We start from the raw sequence: 24,874 nt of genomic DNA on the forward strand, positions 1-24,874 counted from the left end.
ATGCTGATGAACCAACGGTCAGTGCCAGTAGTCCTACTGTCATTGGTCTGTGTGCTTGTTGAAAGTACATGTAGAAAGGGTTGTTTAGCTCGGGTGCTGGATGTTTCGGTAAATGACCAGTTCGGTAAATTGATTTATAGAGTAAAAGTCGTGGATGTTTCGGTAAATTGATTTTATATAGGAGGTATACCTACAACGAGGTGTTAATGACACCTATTATCGGCTTACAATAACATTGGGGGCATTTATTTGCAAACTGTGGATTACTTTTGAGTTGAGTAATTAATGCCATGCCTAAGGTAAAGAATTTAGTTAATTTTACGATTTAAATAACGCAATACTGTTGTTTGGTTTTTAAATTGGTGCTTTTATTTAATTAACAAAATTATAACATAATAGTAAAAATAAGAAATAATGATTTATGGCGGAATAAATGTAAGCTCTGCAATTACGTTTAATGCTATTTTAAAAAGTTTTTTATGATTAAAGAATAAAGGTTTCATGTTGAATTTTATATTTATTTATATGTTTTATTATTTCTTTCTGGTTGCGAAAAACACACAAAAAAACAATATATAAAATTTAAAACGTGTACGTAATTAATAAAAAGTAATATAATGATACGCGTTATGTTTTATAATTATGTTAAGTGCGCGTGTCATTGAACGTTGAGTTAAGCGAAGAGATACACATACTTGAAAACTGATAAAATTGACATATAACACAACGCCAGCCGAATGAATACACTGTGTAATAGCAATGATCATTATCTTATCAAATTAATACACTGGCACCTGACTACTGTACTGGAACAATGGGTTTTACGGCCAAAATAACTGATATCATTTTTTGCCCTAACAAATCGGTTCAATAAATAAATAATAACTGATCTACTTTGTAATCCGTTTTATTTACCATATAATATAAATAAGCAACAACTAAACCTTGGATACTATATATATATATTTGAATATTTCATGTCATTTAAAAAAAATGAGGGAGTAAGCACATATTAATTAGATACATTTTTGACGCACTACAATATTTTTACATTTTTATCACACATTTTTATCATTCAGATTTTCTAATACAAATTAGATACATGTACGACACTGTTCAATTTAATGTTACATTTCAACCATATCAGTCGTTCATCTTTCAAGCCTCGTCGTCGTCGAGCATGTGGTGGACCGCTGTGGATGGTCCGAGGGCATTGATGTGGCTGATGATCCTCAGAAGTTCAGTTGTTGTCAGCTTCTCTTCTTCGTAGTCATCCCATGCTTGATGCAGTCTGCCGTGTATCGTAACATACTTCTTCCGCCTGATCTTCGTGAGAAGGTGCTGGCTCACCAGCCGTATATGAAGATCAACAGTCTCAGATTCCTCTCTGAGAAGGTTGGCCAACTTGTAAAGCCCGAGGTTGGCTGAACACGCTCGTGCGTTGATGCGTCTATGCCATCCTGTAATTATAATAAAAACATGTTTGTACTTAAAAACAAGATTATGTCATTTTTTTATCAGACCCCCATGTCTTAGATCTTCTTGTGCAAGATTTCTGAGTGGCGATACCGGGATTTCAAGTGGTGGTGGTGGTTCGTCGACGTTCCTGCAACCATTACAGAACCACTCTATCTGTACCTCACCACTGCGCAGTTGCATGTACTGCTGATGGGTAATTTCTAAAAATAAAAAATAAATAAAGCAAAGTTATAACATAATATGATTTTTATATTTACAACCATTATCTGTTAATTTACGTTAATTAAGGCATTACTTATGATCAGTTTTAAATCACGACATTACAGGCGACAACACAATTCACAATTTTAATGTATCTATATTATCACTAAGAAATTACTAAGACTTACCGGTGTGTCTACGGTGACTCCATCTTCCACATGAATCACATGCAATAGCGTGCGCACGAGAAGTGACCTCAATATTGCAGTAAATACATGGATGTTCAGCCATGATTGTATGATACAGTAAAAGAAATCATCTGCCTATATACATACTTTAACATTTGAGCAACAACACTTACCATAATTACTCGATAACCCGCGAAAATTTTCTCTTCATCCTCTCATTGATTTCTTATTTGACAATGACCATGATAATTTTATAATTACCTAATTACATAATAATGTTATTTTTACCACAAATAAACATCCTTTGATGTCACCACCAGTATTTTTTGGTAAACATGATTAAAGAAGGAAAACGTTTGTTTATTTCACAGTTTGAAAGTTACTGGTCGTGTATGTAAAAACTCGGCCACCAGTGTTAAAGCATGTTCACGATCTAAACATAAATATCTAGATTATTTTAAGAATAATACCTTATGTGCAGAACTGTTTGTAGGAAAAAAAAGCGAGAAATTTATTTACATACGAAACAAACATATTTGATCTTATTATTTTAAACCACCGAAAATTAACCATTACATAAACATGAGGTAGTTTGCCAACATAATGAATATGTTGCCCAGCTCTTGCCACGTGGAGGCCACCTCTTGTAAGAGCCACATTATTATATTTTTTTAACTGCTTTAATTAAGGTATTTATCAACTAAATGTTTAAAAACATATATAAAATACAAAACGATTATGACCTTAATATATAATTTACCTCCATCGATTAGAAATTTAATAGGTTGCAAGCCTGGATAATTAATAATAACACTTTGCAAACATCGTACATTTAAACAGATAATTTAATTAGTACCAAACAACTCAATTAATGTACATCAAAATTAATCCACAGTTTGCAAATAAATGCCCCTAATGTTATTGTAAGCCGATAATAGGTGTCATTAACACCTCGTTGTAGGTATACCTCCTATATAAAATCAATTTACCGAAACATCCACGACTTTTACTCTATAAATCAATTTACCGAACTGGTCATTTACCGAAACATCCATAACCCTTTAGCTCCAATAAGCCATGTTGCTATTTTTTGGATAAAATTTCAGTGGGCTTTTTTATCTTTGTGCAGCAACCTCTGCCGCCTCATTTTGTGAAAACATTAGGCGCACACTGTTCATATTGTGGTAAAAGGAGTCGCGCAATGTTCAAAGTGAGAAAAATTGTTGGTGACTATTCAACATTGTGAAAAATTTGTTGCACATTGTTTAAAATTCCTAAAATATCAGTAGCAAACTTTTAAAAATTGTGAAAACAAGTGTCTCGCAATGTTGAAAATTGTGAAATATGAGTCGTGCAATGTTGAAGATTAAAAAAATGAGCCTCGCAATCTTGACAATTATGGAAAAATAAGTTGCACACTTTTCAAAATTGTGAACAAATGAGTTGTGACTGTTGAACATTGTGAAAATAATTAATTGAGCATTGTTCAAATTTGTGAAAATATGAGTCTCAGTAACGACATCAGCAACCATATGCCACTTAGCGTAACAACATCAGCATTAGTCGCTAACTGTTGAGAAATGTGAAAAAATAAGTTGCACGCTTTTTAAAACATTGACCATTTGCATCGCGAATTCCTTTAATTTGTGCAAAAACAGCTATCACTATTAATAATTTAGGAAAAAAAACAAGTCTATTATAAAAAAGGTTTTCAGTTTAAAGAAATTCATAATTATATTTTATTTAAAGTTGTTAACGGCCATTTCATATGACTATCATATTTTTTTATTATGATATTGTGTGCCTGTCTAATTTGTAATTTGTTCAAGTTGTGCTATAAAAATGTTATTTTAATAATCTTTATTTGACATTTTGTCTCATGTTGGATTATTTGTTATATTTTATTATTATATAAAAATGGCATCGCATGAACCAGTAGTCATAGTATAAGCAACATTGAAGCCTAATATGCATTCATCTATTATTATTTTGGGCACAAATAATTTTACCGTGTGAAGACCCTACATAAAAATGCTGATTTTTTTCTTACTTGGTAACTGGCGACACACATTTTCAAGTCTATTTCATTAAATTTGGCATAGATATTTATAAAATTGGCATCATATGAACCAGTAGTCATAGTATAAGCAACATTGAAGCCTAATATGCATTCATCTATTATTATTTGGGAACAAATAATTTTACCGTGTGAAGACCCTACATAAAAATGCTGATTTTTTTCTTACTTGGTACCTGGCGACACACATTTTCAAGTCTATTTCATTAAATTTGGCATAGATATTTATAAAAATGGTATCCTATGAACCATTAGTCATAGTATAAGCAACATTGAAGCCTAATATGCATTCATCTATTATTATTTGGGCACAAATAATTTTACTGTGTGAAGACCCTACATAAAAATGCAGATTTTTTTCTTACTTGGTACCTGTCGACACACATTTTCAAGTCTATTTCATTAAATTTGGCATAGATATTTATAAGATTGGCATCGTATGAACCAGTAGTCATAGTATAAGCAACATTGAAGCCTAATATGCATTCATCTATTATTATTTGGGCACAAATAATTTTACTGTGTGAAGACCCTACATAAAAATGCTGATTTTTTTCTTACTTGGTACCTGGCAACACACATTTTCAAGTCTATTTCATTAAATTTGGCATAGATATTTATAAGATTGGCATCGTATGAACCAGTAGTCATAGTATAATCAACATTGAAGCCTAATATGCATTCATCTATTATTACTTGGGCACAAATAATTTTACTGTGTGAAGACCCTACATAAAAATGCTGATTTGTTTCTTACTTGGTACCTGGCGACACACATTTTCAAGTCTTTTTCATTAAATTTGGCATAGATATTTTAAAAAATGGCATCGTATGAACCAGTAGTCATAGTATAAGCAACATTGAAGCCTAATATGCATTCATCTATTATTATTTGGGCACAAACAATTTACAGTGTGAAGATCCTACATAAAAATGCAGATTTTTTCTTACTTGGTACCTGGCGACACACATTTTCAAGTCTATTTCATTAAATTTGGCATAGATATTTATAAAATTGGCATCGTATGAACCAGTAGTCATAGTATAAGCAACATTGAAGCCTAATATGCATTCATCTATTATTACTTGGGCACAAATAATTTTACTGTGTGAAGACCCTACATAAAAATGCTGATTTTTTTCTTACTTGGTACCTGGCGACACACATTTTCAAGTCTATTTCATTAAATTTGGCATAGATATTTATAAGATTGGCATCGTATGAACCAGTAGTCATATAATAAGCAACATTGAAGCCTAATATGCATTCATCTATTATACTTTGGGCACAAATAATTTTACTGTGTGAAGACCCTACATAAAAATGCTGACTTTTTTCTTACTTGGTACCTGGCGACACACATTTTCAAGTCTATTTCATTAAATTTGGCATAGATATTTATAAAATTGGCATCGTATGAACCAGTAGTCATAGTATAAGCAACATTGAAGCCTAATATGCATTCATCTATTATTATTTGGCAACAAATAATTTTACCGTGTGAAGACCCTACATAAAAATGCTGATTTTTTTCTTACTTGGTACCTGGCGACACACATTTTCAAGTCTATTTCATTAAATTTGGCATAGATATTTATAAAAATGGTATCGTATGAACCATTAGTCATAGTATAAGCAACATTGAAGCCTAGTATGCATTCATCTATTATTATTTGGGCACAAATAATTTTACTGTGTGAAGACCCTACATAAAAATGCAGATTTTTTTCTTACTTGGTACCTGTCGACACACATTTTCAAGTCTATTTCATTAAATTTGGCATAGATATTTATAAGATTGGCATCGTATGAACCAGTAGTCATAGTATAAGCAACATTGAAGCCTAATATGCATTCATCTATTATTATTTGGGCACAAATAATTTTACTGTGTGAAGACCCTACATAAAAATGCTGATTTTTTTCTTACTTGGTACCTGGCAACACACATTTTCAAGTCTATTTCATTAAATTTGGCATAGATATTTATAAGATTGGCATCGTATGAACCAGTAGTCATAGTATAAGCAACATTGAAGCCTAATATGCATTCATCTATTATTATTTGGGCACAAATAATTTTACTGTGTGAAGACCCTACATAAAAATGCTGATTTTTTTCTTACTTGGTACCTGGCGACACACATTTTCAAGTCTTTTTCATTAAATTTGGCATAGATATTTTAAAAAATGGCATCGTATGAACCAGTAGTCATAGTATAAGCAACATTGAAGCCTAATATGCATTCATCTATTATTATTTGGGCACAAACAATTTTGCCGTGTGAAGATCCTACATAAAAATGCAGATTTTTTCTTACTTGGTACCTGGCGACACACATTTTCAAGTCTATTTCATTAAATTTGGCATAGATATTTATAAAATTGGCATCGTATCCTGTACGAAAAAGTTTGGGCTGACTGTAACCAGATTATGTGCAGAATAAAATACACAAAATCTGTATAGAACCTGTGCAGAAAATATTTGGTGTCCATTAAAAATGAGTTGAAGCAGATTTCTATTTATAGATTTTTTCAATATAAACAAAGAACGAATTCTGTACAGATTTTACGAATTATTTAAATTAAGCAGAATTTTTTAGGGGCAGAAAAAAACCTGGGCAGAATTAAATGTGGGGTGAACCAAAATGTGAGAATGGGATTCTGTGCAAAATAAAATCTGTACACAAAATAAAATCTGTACACACAAAAAATTCTGTACAGAAAAATGTAGCAAAATGTAAAGCAAAATATATAGACTGTAAATATTAAACATTTTTATTTAATGATATTATGACATGTTTATATATATATAAGAAAAGTAACAAATACTGACAGTCAATAAAATAAAATAATTTACTCTTACACATCCCGTTAAGAAATAAATCCCTAAATACAACACACATTATTGTATCACTGTTATATGACATAAAAGCACAGTAAATAAAGTAAGTTTATGTTTTAAGAAATTACAGTTATTATATTGAGATGAAAATCCCTTTTTCTTCATTTGCCTGAACTAGACCCTGGTGAGGTACCATCACTCTGTGACTGCACTTAACTGAGCCAGTGGTCGTTGTCAGGGGAAAGTTGCTACACAATCTTTTTTGATAGTTGCTGAAAGCAAAAAATACACATAACTATTTTTAAATCATTTTGTTTAGTCAATCTGAATGAAATGATCATATGGGATCTACTAAAATTACAACTTAAATAACGCAACATGGTTCACCAACTTGCTTCTCTTTATATTTTGCTTTTCACATTATAAAATAAATTTGACATTTTTTCAAATGTAGGTCATTTCATAGCGTGTTTTATAAAAAGAGAATTTGTAATGTTGATTTAGTTACAAACCGCATTATATTAAGTTTTTGCTTCACACCTTTTAAGTGATAACAGCACCATTACTCTGTGACTGCACTTCTGATGTCGTTGTCAGGGGTAAGTTGCTACACAATCTTTTTTGAAAATCGCTGAAAGCAAAAAAAATACAATTTACTATTTAACAAGGGACAAAATTGTCACAAAACCAGGTTTTCATTGTGAAAAAAAAATCTGATAAAGGGAGAAAACTCAAACTGAACTTTTGAAATGACCAAAAAAAATTAACCCCCTTTGTAAGTTTTTTTTTTTTTTTTTAAATCTATTTTTAGTCGTGGCGACCTTGACATTGGAGATATTGACGTGATTCTTTCGTGGGACACACCGTCCCATGATGGTGAACAAATGTGCCAAATGATTTTAAAATCTCACAATGAATGACATAGTTATGGCCAGGACAAGCTCATTTATGGCCATTTTTGACCTTTGAACTCAAAGTGTGACCTTGACCTTGGAGATATCGACGTAATTATTTCGCGCGACACACCGTCCAATTATGGTGAACAAATGTGCCAAATGATTTTAAAATCTGACGATGAACGACATAGTTATGGCTCGGACAAGCTCATTTATGGCCATTTTTGACCTTTGAACTCAAAGTGTGACCTTGACCTTGGAGATATCGACGTAATTATTTCGCGCGACACACCGTCCAATGATGGTGAACAAATGTGCCAAATGATTTTAAAATCTGACAATGAACGACATAGTTATGGCCCGGACAAGCTTATTCCGCCAGCCAGCCAGCCAGCCCGCCAGCCAGCCAGCCCGCCCGCATTCGCCAATCTAATAACCAGTTTTTTCCTTCGGAAAACCTGGTTAAAAATTACTTTGTTTAGCCAATCTGAATGAAGTGATCATATGGGATCTACTAAAATTACAACTTAAATAATGCAACACCTTTTAAGTGATAACATAGCTTTCGTAAATATGTAATTAAAAAAAAGGCTTTACATTTTGTGGCAGAGTAGTTATTCATAAATAAATCTAAGTATTGGTTACATTGCCCTTTCATTTGGTCACTGATTAGGCAATTGATTGTTACAACTATATGTTGGTTTTGTAAGATAGAGATACCTTTGACTGACTTATGTCTTTTATGTGAACATACTGCAAAGATAATTGGTTTCATCATTTATTTAAAATGTAAATCACCCACCAAAACAGATCTTTGTAACTGTTAAATTATATCATTAAATTAAACATAACATTATAAGATAACAATGTAAAGAAAAACAATACAAACCTGTTTAACAGTTCAAAGCATTTCCAAAAGGGCCGCTTCATAACTCACTGAATTCCTCTTTTAGAGACTTGTTAATACACAAAATGTTGATTTCCACATTCTAGTTAATTGTTTATGAATGTCCATCAAAGTATTTCAGGATATTGTTAAAACTTCAACTTTAAAAAGTCCCAACATTGCTTTGAAACTACATTTCAGGTCTTGCATGGATCTATGTTTACATGTTCAAATTTGGCTCCCAACCAATCAGAAGAGATTATACACATTCCAGCAAGCCAGTAAAGATAGCCCCAGTTTCACATTACAAGTATCAAGCAGGCAGGATTTGTTTGTTAGGGGTTTATGATTATTTTCAAGTGAACTGTTACAGAGGTGTATACAAGCACTGACATTACAATTTTTCATAGATAGAGTCAGAGGAAGGCAAACTAAACATTTAACCCCAGTGGAAATACATATACCATTAAAGCAAAGCAGTTTTCATAAGTCAGGGGGGGGGGGGGGAGGGGGAATTGAAAAACAATTTTCAATATGTATTCAACCCTAAATCAAGTTTACTGTAAGAACCTTAATTCAAAGATATTTTATGATTATAGTAGATCTACATGTACAAAGGTACAATTAAAAGGTAAATTATCATTACATACTCACATATTTTAATATTATGACATGTAATATATACATGAATGGCAATTATTGTATAAATTGAACTGAACATAAATATTGTTTTTCTTGTATAGGGCAAATGTTTCTCATAATAAACATTTAGAAACTTGAATCAGGAGTCTATTTTTTTTAATTATCTAAGTCCCATTTTGAAATTTTGTTTCAATAGTTTTCTAAGTCCAATATTCTGCCTTGCTTAATACTGCCAAGTACCAAAATTCTGTCTTGCTAAAATGCAGAGTGCTAAAAATCTGTCTTATAAAAATGAAAAGTATAAAAATTCTGTTTGGTATAGTAATATGTACAGATGAAATTCTGCTTCATTGTAATTCTGCTTAAAAAATCTGTACAGTTTTCCAGGCAGATTCTGGGTCTGTGTGCTCTTTGTACAGAATAAATGAATTCTGTCTTGATTCTGGGCAGATTTTGTACAGACTCAGTACAGAATCTGCAAAGAATTTTCGTACAGGATGAACCAGTAGTCATAGAATAAGCATCATTGAAGCCTAATATGCATTCATCTATTATTACTTGGGCACAAATAATTTTACTGTGTGAAGACCCTACATAAAAATGCAGATTTTTTCTTACTTGGTACCTGGCGACACACATTTTCAAGTCTATTTCATTAAATTTGGCATAGATATTTATAAAATTGGCATCGTATGAACCAGTAGTCATAGTATAAGCATCATTGAAGCCTAATATGCATTCATCTATTATTACTTGGGCAGAAATAATTTTACTGTGTGAAGACCCTACATAAAAATGCTGATTTTTTTCTTACTTGGTACCTGGCGACACACATTTTCAAGACTATTTCATTAAATTTGGCATAGATATTTATAAGATTGGCATCGAATGAACCAGTAGTCATATAATAAGCAACATTGAAGCCTAATATGCATTCATCTATTATACTTTGGGCACAAATAATTTTACTGTGTGAAGACCCTACATAAAAATGCTGACTTTTTTCTTACTTGGTACCTGGCGACACACATTTTCAAGTCTATTTCATTAAATTTGGCATAGATATTTATAAGATTGGCATCATATGAACCAGTAGTCATAGTATAATCAACATTGAAGCCTAATATGCATTCATCTATTATTACTTGGGCACAAATAATTTTACTGTGTGAAGACCCTACATAAAAATGCTGATTTGTTTCTTACTTGGTACCTGGCGACACACATTTTCAAGTCTTTTTCATTAAATTTGGCATAGATATTTTAAAAAATATGGCATCGTATGAACCAGTAGTCATAGTATAAGCAACATTGAAGCCTAATATGCATTCATCTATTATTACTTGGGCACAAATAATTTTACTGTGTGAAGACCCTACATAAAAATGCTGATTTGTTTCTTACTTGGTACCTGGCGACACACATTTTCAAGTCTTTTTCATTAAATTTGGCATAGATATTTTAAAAAATGGCATCGTATGAACCAGTAGTCATAGTATAAGCAACATTGAAGCCTAATATGCATTCATCTATTATTATTTGGGCACAAACAATTTTACCGTGTGAAGATCCTACATAAAAATGCAGATTTTTTCTTACTTGGTACCTGGCGACACACATTTTCAAGTCTATTTCATTAAATTTGGCATAGATATTTATAAAATTGGCATCGTATGAACCAGTAGTCATAGTATAAGCATCATTGAAGCCTAATATGCATTCATCTATTATTATTTGGGCACAAATAATGTTACTGTGTGAAGACCCTACATAAAAATGCTGACTTTTTTCTTACTTGGTACCTGGCGACACACATTTTCAAGTCTATTTCATTAAATTTGGCATAGATATTTATAAGATTGGCATCGTATGAACCAGTAGTCATAGTATAAGCAACATTGAAGCCTAATATGCATTCATCTATTATTATTTGGCAACAAATAATTTTACCGTGTGAAGACCCTACATAAAAATGCTGATTTTTTTCTTACTTGTTACCTGGCGACACACATTTTCAAGTCTATTTCATTAAATTTGGCATAGATATTTATAAAAATGGTATCGTATGAACCATTAGTCATAGTATAAGCAACATTGAAGCCTAATATGCATTCATCTATTATTATTTGGGCACAAATAATTTTACTGTGTGAAGACCCTACATAAAAATGCAGATTTTTTTCTTACTTGGTACCTGTCGACACACATTTTCAAGTCTATTTCATTAAATTTGGCATAGATATTTATAAGATTGGCATCGTATGAACCAGTAGTCATAGTATAAGCAACATTGAAGCCTAATATGCATTCATCTATTATTATTTGGGCACAAATAATTTTACTGTGTGAAGACCCTACATAAAAATGCTGATTTTTTTCTTACTTGGTACCTGGCGACACACATTTTCAAGTCTTTTTCATTAAATTTGGCATAGATATTTTAAAAAATGGCATCGTATGAACCAGTAGTCATAGTATAAGCAACATTGAAGCCTAATATGCATTCATCTATTATTATTTGGGCACAAACAATTTTGCCGTGTGAAGATCCTACATAAAAATGCAGATTTTTTCTTACTTGGTACCTGGCGACACACATTTTCAAGTCTATTTCATTAAATTTGGCATAGATATTTATAAAATTGGCATCGTATGAACCAGTAGTCATAGTATAAGCATCATTGAAGCCTAATATGCATTCATCTATTATTACTTGGGCACAAATAATTTTACTGTGTGAAGACCCTACATAAAAATGCTGATTTTTTTCTTACTTGGTACCTGGCGACACACATTTTCAAGTCTATTTCATTAAATTTGGCATAGATATTTATAAGATTGGCATCGTATGAACCAGTAGTCATATAATAAGCAACATTGAAGCCTAATATGCATTCATCTATTATACTTTGGGCACAAATAATTTTACTGTGTGAAGACCCTACATAAAAATGCTGACTTTTTTCTTACTTGGTACCTGGCGACACACATTTTCAAGTCTATTTCATTAAATTTGGCATAGATATTTATAAGATTGGCATCATATGAACTAGTAGTCATAGTATAATCAACATTGAAGCCTAATATGCATTCATCTATTATTACTTGGGCACAAATAATTTTACTGTGTGAAGACCCTACATAAAAATGTTGATTTGTTTCTTACTTGGTACCTGGCGACACACATTTTCAAGTCTTTTTCATTAAATTTGGCATAGATATTTTAAAAAATGGCATCGTATGAACCAGTAGTCATAGTATAAGCAACATTGAAGCCTAATATGCATTCATCTATTATTACTTGGGCACAAATAATTTTACTGTGTGAAGACCCTACATAAAAATGCTGATTTGTTTCTTACTTGGTACCTGGCGACACACATTTTCAAGTCTTTTTCATTAAATTTGGCATAGATATTTTAAAAAATGGCATCGTATGAACCAGTAGTCATAGTATAAGCAACATTGAAGCCTAATATGCATTCATCTATTATTATTTGGGCACAAACAATTTTACCGTGTGAAGATCCTACATAAAAATGCAGATTTTTTCTTACTTGGTACCTGGCGACACACATTTTCAAGTCTATTTCATTAAATTTGGCATAGATATTTATAAAATTGGCATCGTATAAACCAGTAGTCATAGTATAAGCATCATTGAAGCCTAATATGCATTCATCTATTATTACTTGGGCACAAATAATTTTACTGTGTGAAGACCCTACATAAAAATGCTGATTTTTTTCTTACTTGGTACCTGGCGACACACATTTTCAAGTCGATTTCATTAAATTTGGCATAGATATTTATAAGATTGGCATCATATGAACCAGTAGTCATAGTATAAGCAACATTGAAGCCTAATATGCATTCATCTATTATACTTTGGGCACAAATAATTTTACCGTGTGAAGACCCTACATAAAAATGCTGACTTTTTTCTTACTTGGTACCGGGCGACACACATTTTCAAGTCTATTTCATTAAATTTGGCATAGATATTTATAAAAATGGCATCGTATGAACCAGTAGTCATAGTATAAGCAACATTGAAGCCTAATATGCATTCATCTATTATTATTTGTGCACAAATAATTTAGCCGTGTGAAGACCCTAGATAAAAATGCTGATTTTTTTCTTACTTGGTACCTGGCGACACACATTTTCAAGTCTATTTCATTAAATTTGGCATAGATATTTATAAAAATGGCATCGTATGAACCAGTAGTCATAGTATAAGCAACATTGAAGCCTAATATGCATTCATCTATTATTATTTTGGGCACAAATAATTTTACCGTGTGAAGACCCTACATAAAAATGCTGATTTATTTCTTACTTGGTACCCTTCCCAAATAAGTGTGTAAAACTCGAGTTAAACACGAGTTTTATCCGTGTTAAACCAAGCGGTATTGGCAGTTGGTTTTTAGTGGGTTTTGGTATGTTGGTTTTTGTGAGTTTTGGTAAGTTGGTTTTTTCTGTGTTTAAAGTGGGTATTTTTACCAACTTGGTTAAAACTGAGTTAAACACAGAAAAAACTCACTTGTTACATAAATGTGGGCTTTGGTAAGTTGGTTTTTTGTGAGTTTTGGTAAGTTGGTTTTTTGTGAGTTTCGGTATGTTGGTTTTTTGCGAGTTTTGGTAAGTTGGTTTTTTCTGTGTTTAAAGTGGGTATTTTTACCAACTTGGTTAAAACTGAGGTAAACACAGAAAAAACTCACTTGTTACATAAATGTGGGCTTTGGTAAGTTGGTTTTTTGTGAGTTTTGGTATGTTGGTTTTTTGTGAGTTTCGGTATGTTGGTTTTTTGTGAGTTTTGGTATGTTGGTTTTTTCTGTGTTTAAAGTGGTTTTTTTTACCAACTTGGTTAAAACTGAGTTAAACACAGAAAAAACTCACAAAAACCAACATACCAAAACTCACAAAAAACCAACATACCAAAACCCACAAAAAAGCCAACATACCAAAACTCACAAAAAACCAACATACCAAAACTCACAAAAAACCAACTTAAACACACTTCTGTCTACAATAGTGTGTTTAAGTTGGTTTTTGTGAGTCTTTTGTTCGCTTAAGGGATCATAAAATTTTGCTTGTTTGACCTGTAACCTTTGTAAAAAAAAATATTTACACCTTAATGGTAAAAAGGTTATTTGAGATAAAATCACAACAGATCATTACAAGCCCCATGTGATTATAAATAAAAGACACACACAATTTGCAAAAAACAATGTTTATATTAAAAACAACAAATAATGTGAACATTTTTACAGTGCATTTTTAACAAAACCAGGAAAACATCTACCCAAGATACATTATCACAATATGCGAGCACATTTAACATAATAAATTAAAATAAATAACATTCTCCTCTTTGGGCTACCACAGGTAAAAATGGGAGGAAGGGTATGAAACATGATTATATACAGTTTCAGTTAGTGAGGGGTGATACAGAGGATAAAATTAATAATAATTGTTTTTAACTGTGTTGGTGGTACCGGATTTATAAAATGACAACATTAAGGAATCCTTCATCCTATCTTTTCCTGGAATAGCCCTTTACACATATTTACACCTATGAACAAAGGAACATATTGCTCAGCACTAAACAGTTTATATATTCTCCCCGCAGTACATGACACAAAGCCTCCTCAAGGCCCATCTCATGTTCTCTTCCACTGTTGATATGGGCAGGGCAAACTTTTTGGAGATGACAACTGAAATGTATATGAACAATCAATGCAGGATTTTACTGTACATTACAGTATTAAAAAAACATGTAGAAGTTTATTCCACCCAAATCAAGTCTGATCTGAATGACTTGATTTTGGTGGAATAAACTTTTACATCAATATCATCAGTTCAGATATCCCATTTTAACATCATCTACATTAGAAGGATTTCAAAAGAGGTTTTTGAAACAAGGAGGCAAATTACTGTTGCTTGAATTTTTTATATCGTTCAAAATTAGAGCTTGATTGTTAACTTTATACTGAGGTTATTTTTGTCTGCCTATGTGTTAAATTCTCAAAACTTATATACACAAACACAATTTTTAGTAACTCTTAAATTTTAGCAGTAGTATTAAATTAACGCAAGACAGATTATGTGCTGGAGTCAAATTTGAATCAATTGCATTATGTTTGTTTCAAAATGAATATGGAGGCAGTAGAACACCTATATATTTAAATCCCCTTTTTTCCTATAAAAAAGAATCATACCAACCATGGCGTAGTGTTCAGCAATCAGGAGACCCTCTCGAATCTCCCCCTTAGGGGAGGTTGAACAGCACTTCATAGAGCAGTCACCAGCTGATCAGGTCTGAAAACTATACTGTCATGGCCTTTGCGAGGTGCGTCTTGTGCATGATCTCATTTGAGATCAGGTCCCGAAAGATATTTTATAATGTAAGTGATAAATATTGCTGTTATGGTATATCTTGTTACTATAAATATTATTAATTTAAATCAAAACAAGTTTGTTTGCTTGTTGTTTTTGTTTGTTTATTTTTGCAATTTAAATCCTGTGATCACATGTGACTTAACGCTTGTCATAAATAATTAAAAGAAATTACGTGTGGTAGAAAATACTGTTTGAAAATGTACCAAGATATGTGGTCTCATTTGGCTGTGTGGACTGGTCGGAAGTGTGACGCCTTTCAAATGCCAAAACCTGTATAGTTTTACCTCTCAACAAATCCAACTTTCCTTGGTCAAGGACAGGGCTCGGTTTTCCCACTCCTGATCTACTCAAGTTGGGCTGCTCGTGCAGGGTAAAATCTGGTGTCAAAATCCATACATCAGTAATAGTCCCCCTTCTGCTGTCTTTTGGCAGGAATATTCTATCCAAAGAATCTTCCAATCAATGTAAATTTCACCTTGGGAGTTTAACCTTCAAATTTAAAATATAAAAGTTTTCATTGAATATGTGGGAAAGAAATCTGTTCATTAATGACCAGAAATAGGTATAAATAACATTTAAGATGACAATAATCATAAAATACAGCCATAATTATTCAAATGGTGTTGTTTTTCCTTATAATTGCATTACATTTATACTTATCCATTTACATTTCCCAGTGACAATACATAAATATGATAATGATCATAATTAATTCAATATAAAACTAAATAAAAAAGTGATGTAAAAATGAAAATACAAACCTAAAACAACTGTTCTTCAGTATTCCAAGATAACAGGCAGTTGATGAATTATGAGACCATATCACTTTAACCATCCACTTTGAATCTCCTTTGCAACAAACTTATTGTTAATTTACACATTGTAGTACATACACATTGTTTTCACCACACAATACTTCATGCTGAAAGTTATTCAAGACATTTTAAACTAGAATTATAAGTCTTAATGTTACTCAATTATACCTTAAAGCTCAAAGTCAGTTGATGAAAACCCCCTTTGTTTTCAAAACATAACTTCCTGTCTCCAGCCAATCAAAGTCGCTTGTTTTCAAATAGATGGTGGCTCAGCCAATCAAAAGTCTATCAACACCCCTTTGTTAGGCCTATAGATGGAGCACTGATACTGTGATAAGAATTAATGTTTATGATTTAATTGGGGGGGGGGGGAGGGCTAATCTCTTATGTGTGTCAGCTAATTACTAAATCTGAGAAATATCTACTGATTTCAACACCAACATATATGTATTTATTGAATAATACACAGCACCCTTAGCATATTATATTTAATTGTGAATATTAAAAAAAAAACATGCTGAATGGTGTTAGCAAATAATATTAATAGTATAAATATTATTTATTTTTATTGCCTTTTAAATTGTATGTTAAAGGTCAATGTGGTAGGCATTAATTGTATTGGGGTTAAATATCAGTATAAGAAAGTTAAAATAGTTATTGTTTTTATAATTGATGCTGGCAAGCCCACATAAGTTTCCATATATTAATCAACACTTTCACACTGAAACTAGTTTTATTTATTATAAAAACAGTGTCACTCTCCCCCTCAAAAAATTAATAAAAAAACACACTGTAAGTCTATTGAATTATCCAAAGAACATGAATTAAATGGAAGTATTCACATTTTTATAGATGTGTGATTGTTCTTATAATATATTTAATATTTATGTATTGATTCAAAGTGAAAGACAAACAATTTCATATTCAGGTATAAAACTAAGTTTGAACATTTTAACATTTTTATAGTATCTGTGAACCTGTGATGTTCTGAAAGAGCAATTTTTATCCAATGTTTCCTTAAAATTATGGGGAGCCCATAAATGTACAAAAGGTGCAATGGCAAACAAGCTGTAAAAAAGCCCCTTTACAATTCACCTTGATAATATATGGCTATAAACATGAAACAAAGACCTAGTTGAAGAATTATTGTTTTATTGTTGAGTTATGTTAATAAACAAAAGACCAACTTATTGATAAGTGTGTTAAAGTGAGTCTTTTAGCCTTGTTGCGGCTTTCAAATTATTTATAAAAAGACCAACTTAAACTCGCTTTAACCCACTTCTGTTTATAAAAAGACCCACTTCTGTTGTAAAAGACTCGCTTATGAAACAAAAAGACACACTTAAACACACATAAACCAACTCATAAATAAAAAGACTCACTTTTGACACATAAAAAACCAACTTCTTACAGCAAAAAAACTCGCTTTAACACACATCTACTTTAAAAAACCAACTTTAAACTCAGTTAAGCACAGTTTAGCTCACATAAAACTCGCTTTTATTAGCAAAAACCAACTTCCGCTCAGAAAAACTTAGAAAAAACACAGTTTTATGTTGGTTTAAGTGTGTTTTGGTATGAAAGTGGGTTAACTTTTTGCAAGGGTATCTTGCGACACACATTTTCAAGTCTTTTTCATTAAATTTGGCATATACATGTATATTAATAAAAATGGCATTGTATGAACATGTCGTCATAGTATAAGCAGAGAAGCATAATACGCATTCATCTATTATAATTTGGGCTCATACAATTTTACGGTGTTAGCACCATATATCAAGTTGATTTTTTAAATATTCGCCACATACCCACAGGCATTTTCATTAATATCTCAGAAAAATAGACCTATATATTAATACACATGGCATCTAAAGAACATTTTATCATAGTTAAACATGGTTCCCAGCCAACCTGGAAATCAGGGAAAACCTGGAAAAAGACTTTCAATTTTTCCAGTCAGGGAAAAGTCAGGGAATTTGGGAAAAGTTCCTGAAATCAGGGAAAAATCAGGGAATTTTGTTTGGGCAGACTTTCCCAACTTGTCTCGAGAAGTCCATACACTTAAAACAGAAAATTATTTCCTCTGCATGGCTATGGTGACTTTATAGTATACATGTAGCTTTAAAAATAAGTTATGTCTGCAATTGCTTTTTATTCAGGGTGTCTAAAACAAGAAAAAGGTCGAAATTATGATCCTGGACGTTTTATTTTCCATCAGGGAAAAATCAGGGAATTTTGTTCATACAAAAAGCTGGGAACCCTGTAATAAAGCAATCTAGAGGCATGAAATGCATTTTTCTATTATGATATGTCCACAAATTATTTCACTTAGTGATGACCCAGCTTGAATATGAGGATTTGTTGAATATTTCATGCTAACCAACATACATTTCATTTTTAGTCGTATATCAGGATTCAATACCTATACCTTAGTGAAAATGGCATCAAAAGAACATTTGTTCATTGTACTAGATGGAATGAAACATTATATCTATCCATCTTATAGTTTATTGCAGTTTCAGTAATATTCTGTCTATAAATGATTTCAACATGATATAAATATAAATCATTGCTAGCAAATGTGTATATATGAAACAAAAATTAAAAAATAGACGGTTTATTTTTTACCCATTTATGTATATATATCTATGTATACATCTTTTGTTGTAAACAGTTATGCGACATGTGTCAGAAACGCCCAGTATGATTTTTTCACTTACCGGTATGTGGGTGTATGTTGGCTCCACTTCACAAGATACAGTCATTGTAGTTTAATTGAAAAACGCATCTTACAATTTGAGATGAGTTCTGGGTTCAAGCCCCAGCAGTGGCCTATCAAGTGTGATATACAGAGCCATTATGATTAAATATACACAGTTATCTTTTTAAACAATACAATTAAATATAAGGAATAATGTTAAAGGGGCATTGCTGCTTAGCCATTTTTGGGATTGTATTGTGATTTTTGGCCAAATTTGACACTGAATAACAGGGTTTATATACATCCCAAGCATACATGCTTCTAAATTTGTAAAAAAAAACAAGTCGAAGTGTGCAGAATATTAAAAATTTGCAACTTTCTGATGTCTAAAGGTCATTAAATGCCACTTAAAGTTTACATTTTTTGTACAAAATGACCCATTCTGTGCTGTCCATTTTTGTTTAATGTTTTACGCTGTCAGGTCCAAAAACGCTCATTCTGTAGCTTGTTTGGACTGTAATCTATAATGTGGCCATGTTTCAGCAGATTCGGCCCAGTGGTTCTGATTTTATACGCCGTGCCTAGCTTTTATTAGTACACTACCGGATTCACCGGAGGGGACTTATGGTTTGCGCTCTGTGTGTCCGTCAGTTAGTCAGTCAGTCAGTCTGTCACACTTTTCTGAATCCTGCGATAACTTTAAAAGTTCTTAATATTTTTTCATGAAACTTGAAACAAAGATAGATGGCAATAAGGACATTATGCACGTGATTGCATTTTGTTCCTACGTCAAAAATTCTGGTTTCTATGGCAATAAATAAAAACATAAAATAAATTCTGACAATGGTGGAGCCGCTAGGGGACAAATTTGCTTGACAATAGTCTTGTTGAGTATTACTCACTGACTTATGCATATGCCCTCGGCTGTTTTCGGAGAATACCTGAGGTATTGTCATAGCCAGCTCATCGTGTCGTGTCGTGTCTTTTCGCCGTCCGGCGTCCGCCATGCTAAAACCTTAACATTGACCCATTGTACCCACAATTTTCGTACCCACATTTTTTTTCGTAACCAAAATTTTCGTACCCACATTTGTTTATTACCCAAAATTTGTGTTCCCACATTTTCTTACCCAAAATTTTCGAACCCACATTTTTTTAGTTCCCACTCATTCCATCCCGCGAAACCCTTAAGGTGTCGCAACTCTATATGGAATGAGTGATGTATTGGACGTCATCATTGATGACGTTCATTCGAACGAATGATAAAGGGGGCTAAGTTTCGTTAAGCTGAGGCATATAGTCGCGATTTGTGCTTCTTGAAAACTGGTCGTTAAATTTTGCTGAAATTTGACATGTATATGGAGAAGAATGCGATCTACCTGTTGGCGTAGGCGTTATACCTGGCAAAAATCAAGTTTTCGAGTATTTTGTGTTTAAACTTTTTTTGTGGGAACGGGCACGCGCTCAAATAAACATTGTGACGTCACTTCACAAACAGCGTTAGACATCCGCCATCTTGTAACGCGACAAAGAAACTCAGTGTCATTAATTCAATAAACACAGAAAAATATGATTGTGTTTAATAATCATTAATACAAATGTCTATATTTTGTGCAGCGGATGTTTATTCAGACAGATACGGCAGAATTATGTAAGTATCTTTGTGTACTTTACAGTAGATTTGATAGTGGTAAACAACTGCGTACCGGTAAAGTTCAATCTAGCCGATTTTACTACGCAAGAAATTTAAGTATCTCACTGGCAAAATGAGCTTGACACATAAACAACAACCGGATCCGATTTACATCCACATAATATTGTGGGAATCCGATGCAATGCAAATTACTCATGTTTGATAACGTTTGATGAATTCGTTATATCAATATGCATTAACATTCAAGGGGAATAATTTTTAATTGAAATGTGCGATTCAATGACAGTGTTATATTGGGATAATAAGTCGTTTAGCCGTTATCATGATAAGTATATTGTTTGTTGTGTTTCATTTTCATAAAAAACATACTTTTACTGTTTTTTCCTTAAAGTAAAACAGTTCAGTAGTCATTATATCTTGAATTTTAAATATTGAAATAGATGTCGGATATTTCATATTTTCGGACGTTGCTACGTAAGCTAGTTGTCAACATAATTATTAATATACTGATTTACCTTTTACGCATACAGTTGTGCAACTGTTGTCTACGTAATGATACGCTGTTTAATGTCTATAATGTCTTCCTGGTTTAATGTCTATAATGTCTTCCTGCCCCTGATGATAATAAGTATTTATCTCAACAAACCCCAGCAATGTCAATGGTCTGTCAACATAAGAAAAATATTAGCTAAAGAAACTTCAGTGTACAATTTATATAGCAGTGTCCGACAAATCCATTGCCCGGAGCCCGGGGGCTACAGAATTTTTTCATCGGGCTACTGAAATGTTTCAGCTGACGCCCGCCGGGCTACTATAAATCTATAAGAGCGGTAGCCCGTTTTATTGACAGACATACGTAGAATAAACACGCTGACCATGTGTTTCTACACCGTGTCTTGTTTATAATCCGATAACAAAGTGCAATCAATTATCTTATCAATCACCGATCACTTGCGGTAATGTCGTAAACAGTAAGAGTGCATTTTAATCATTCAATCAGAATCAACATTTGTCGTCTGCTAATAATATAATGAAAGCCGGTTGGATAGTTGGCGCACATGATGCAACATCATTTCGCAGTTTGGAATTCTTTGTTAACCGCAACAATGAGTAAGAGCGACTACGTTTTTGATGTCGTTAAATATCCAAGGATGCCGAACATTAAATAAATCAAAACAATAGCGGATTCTTCAAAACGGTAACGAAACCGAAAATGAATATTAATAACAACGCGGTTAACACCTGCTAATTAGTTTGCATTGTCAATTAATAATTGGATTGATCGACTGTTAATCAATAATCCCATATATGCCCAATTTAATTTTTTTTAAACCAAATTATGGGAGGGTAATATAGACGATGAGAGTCATAAACACAAACGTTTGAAATTTTCTAAAGTGTCAATTGAATTTCGGCATATGATTCTTTTTAAAGATATGATGAAATAAGCTCCCAATCAGGACCGTTCAATTGCAACTTGCGTAAATCACCTGCGACGGTTTGCACACGTTGTGTACAGCTATTTTAGGTTACAAAATTCTACATTTAATAAATGAATTTCTTTGTCCAGACAGGGACCTATACAAACGTATAGGCCCCTGGTCCAGATAAAAAGCGCGCACAAATTGGCATGGGTGTATTTATTTGTAAATAAAAATTTCGTAGCGGGTACATCATTGAGATCATTTAGTTTCCATTAAAAGTTTCGTTGTGAATTTCAACTAAAGTACCGGGGTATCTCGCGAATTATTTGGCATTGACATTTCCTCTTAATAAAATATAATGTAAACACGCTGTATCGTTACCGTTACACTGTATCAGTTCCTTCATTATTGAAACAATTATTGTATTGTATACTGACTGCACACTAGTGTCGTAACATACGGATGCAATACGTAAATTCGGACAGAACTTAAAGTCGGACACAAGTAAATAAATGATTTAATACTCTTGATTTCTTGAAACTCGGTATTTGTTGTTAAAAAGAGCAATTGCATTGATTAACACCATATGAGTCAGTCGTATTGATTATCTAAACGCTTTATTTACGTTTCCAACTTAACGTGCTGTCCGAATTTAAGTACACATACATGTGCACATACATGTAATATCTATAACATGCAATAAGAAATTTGTCGGACACTGATATAGTATTGACATACCTGTATGATGAAGCCAACCCCGTATCAAAAGTCAACCAGAGTCGTAACATATTTATGTCATGCTATAAATCAAAGAATACTCATTTTCTTGGATACATTTCTACATATATTGGTGAATGAATATAAATTACTGCACCGAGGAATATTTTAAGGTTCAAATGTTTCAAATGCATCTTACAATAGATGAAAATAACTCTCATCAGTCTGAAATTCACAATTTTGACGCCATTGTCGCTTTGTCCAAGACTAGTTTTAATTTGGATACTTTCGAACGACCTTGACATTTTTTGCTGAAATTGTAAACATTACTTTCGTTTTCTGAAATCTATTATTTGTGATTAACAACAAGTCTGGTGGATTATAAAAATGATTTCAGTGTGAATCGGGTAGTTTTAAATATTTACTTTGAGTTTGTATTTACACTACAATTTGTTCACAAAACAAGCCAGAATATTCTAAAATACCGGGAAATGTCATTCTGAATTTGAAAACACTTGAGCACATGGTATGTTACTAAAAGTAGAAATACCATCATATGACCGTGAAATCTCGGGAGATTCGCATTTCAAGAAAGTCTGTCACATCGCTGTTTTTCTCGATATGTAAGAGCAGAATAGATAAATTTTAAATGTTTAAGATAGTATTTTGTGAAAGAATGTATCAGTTAAATGTGAAAAATGTCAATCTTTCCAATCAAGTGATTGATATGGGCCAATAACTGCATTTAAAAGCTGTTTTGGACCGGTCTTTTTTAACTGTCGACTTTTCGGCATTTTCTGGTTGACTTTCCTAATGGGGTTGGTCCATAACTATAAAGTCGCGCCAGTCAAAAATCATAAAAAGCGACATTTAAAGTTATGGTAGCCAGAATTAGAAAAATATGTACAACTGAGCAATCAATCATGACAGACTGATGTCTCAGGTTAGTGCAGTGATTTTTCGACCAGATTCTTACCAAGGTGATCCCGGTTGATTTCACCACAATTGAATATATGTCAGTACACAAATAAATTATACAGCAGGTAATGACAATCGATAAATGTCTTAGTTTTAATTTAATTGTTTGCACAAATTTGGACACTCTTTGTGTCTGAGATATGTTGGGTTAAATGACCTTTACAACAAAACATACATCTCTGAATCTGCGATACATTACAGTTAAAGTTTAACACGTAAAATACCAGTATTCAGATCTGAAAATATCCTAAAAAACTCGTATGGTATGAAGTACATATATCTTGTGACGTATTTTCATTTTAAATCTTGAATTTAATGACGACTTGAATTTAATGACGACAAGTCGGACATGCAGTTAAATATTTTTATACGTATATCGTGTGACATAATTTCATTTCAACTCTAGATTTTAACGACATTAGTCTGACGCGTGCGGCGTTATTTTATTTAACAGTAAAACAAAAATTAAGTAGACTATCAAAAAAATACAAAAAGTGTACTTGTAAATAAAAACTCCTTCATTCCGTATAAAGATTGTACGTTACAGCAGAGCTCCAGATAACTTTTCTGAGTAATTGGGTTAATACCCACTACTTTTGAGTTCAATTGGGTATTTTCATATTCAATTGGGTACAAAAAAGTCGGTACCCACAACGGGTACTTTAATTGACAATTGGGTACCTTTGTTTTAAAATTGGGTATGTTCATTGTCTTAAATTCTCACCTGCTTATCTGAATAAGCCGGTTGTAGTTCCACTCTTAATTGATTAGTTTCAGAGATTTTGTGTAATTATGTAGATGTATCCATAATATACAGTCTTGATTCAAAAAAAAAGTTCAACGATTTTTTCCACCAGTTTTCTTACAATGAAAGCACTGACAGCAATTGCCTCCGACATAATATCGTCAAGAATTAGTTTCACTATATTTTCCGCTTCTGATTTGTGTTGCCTGCGGTTAAATAT

The 24,874-nt window shown here is 32.5% G+C and overlaps 2 long non-coding RNA genes across 2 annotated transcripts; both read right to left on the minus strand.

The window, feature by feature from the left end:
- Positions 1-891: 891 nt before the first annotated feature.
- Positions 892-21,363, minus strand: LOC127881108 (uncharacterized). The gene is made up of 2 exons (XR_008049904.1): positions 21,306-21,363; positions 892-1,460 (listed from the first exon to the last, which is right to left on the minus strand). It is a non-coding gene; the product is annotated as an uncharacterized LOC127881108 (long non-coding RNA).
- Positions 7,534-8,999, minus strand: LOC127881104 (uncharacterized). The gene is made up of 2 exons (XR_008049898.1): positions 7,917-8,999; positions 7,534-7,754 (listed from the first exon to the last, which is right to left on the minus strand). It is a non-coding gene; the product is annotated as an uncharacterized LOC127881104 (long non-coding RNA).
- Positions 21,364-24,874: the final 3,511 nt, after the last annotated feature.

This window comes from Dreissena polymorpha, chromosome 5, assembly GCF_020536995.1.
Source record: "Dreissena polymorpha isolate Duluth1 chromosome 5, UMN_Dpol_1.0, whole genome shotgun sequence".
NCBI lineage: Eukaryota > Metazoa > Mollusca > Bivalvia > Myida > Dreissenidae > Dreissena > Dreissena polymorpha.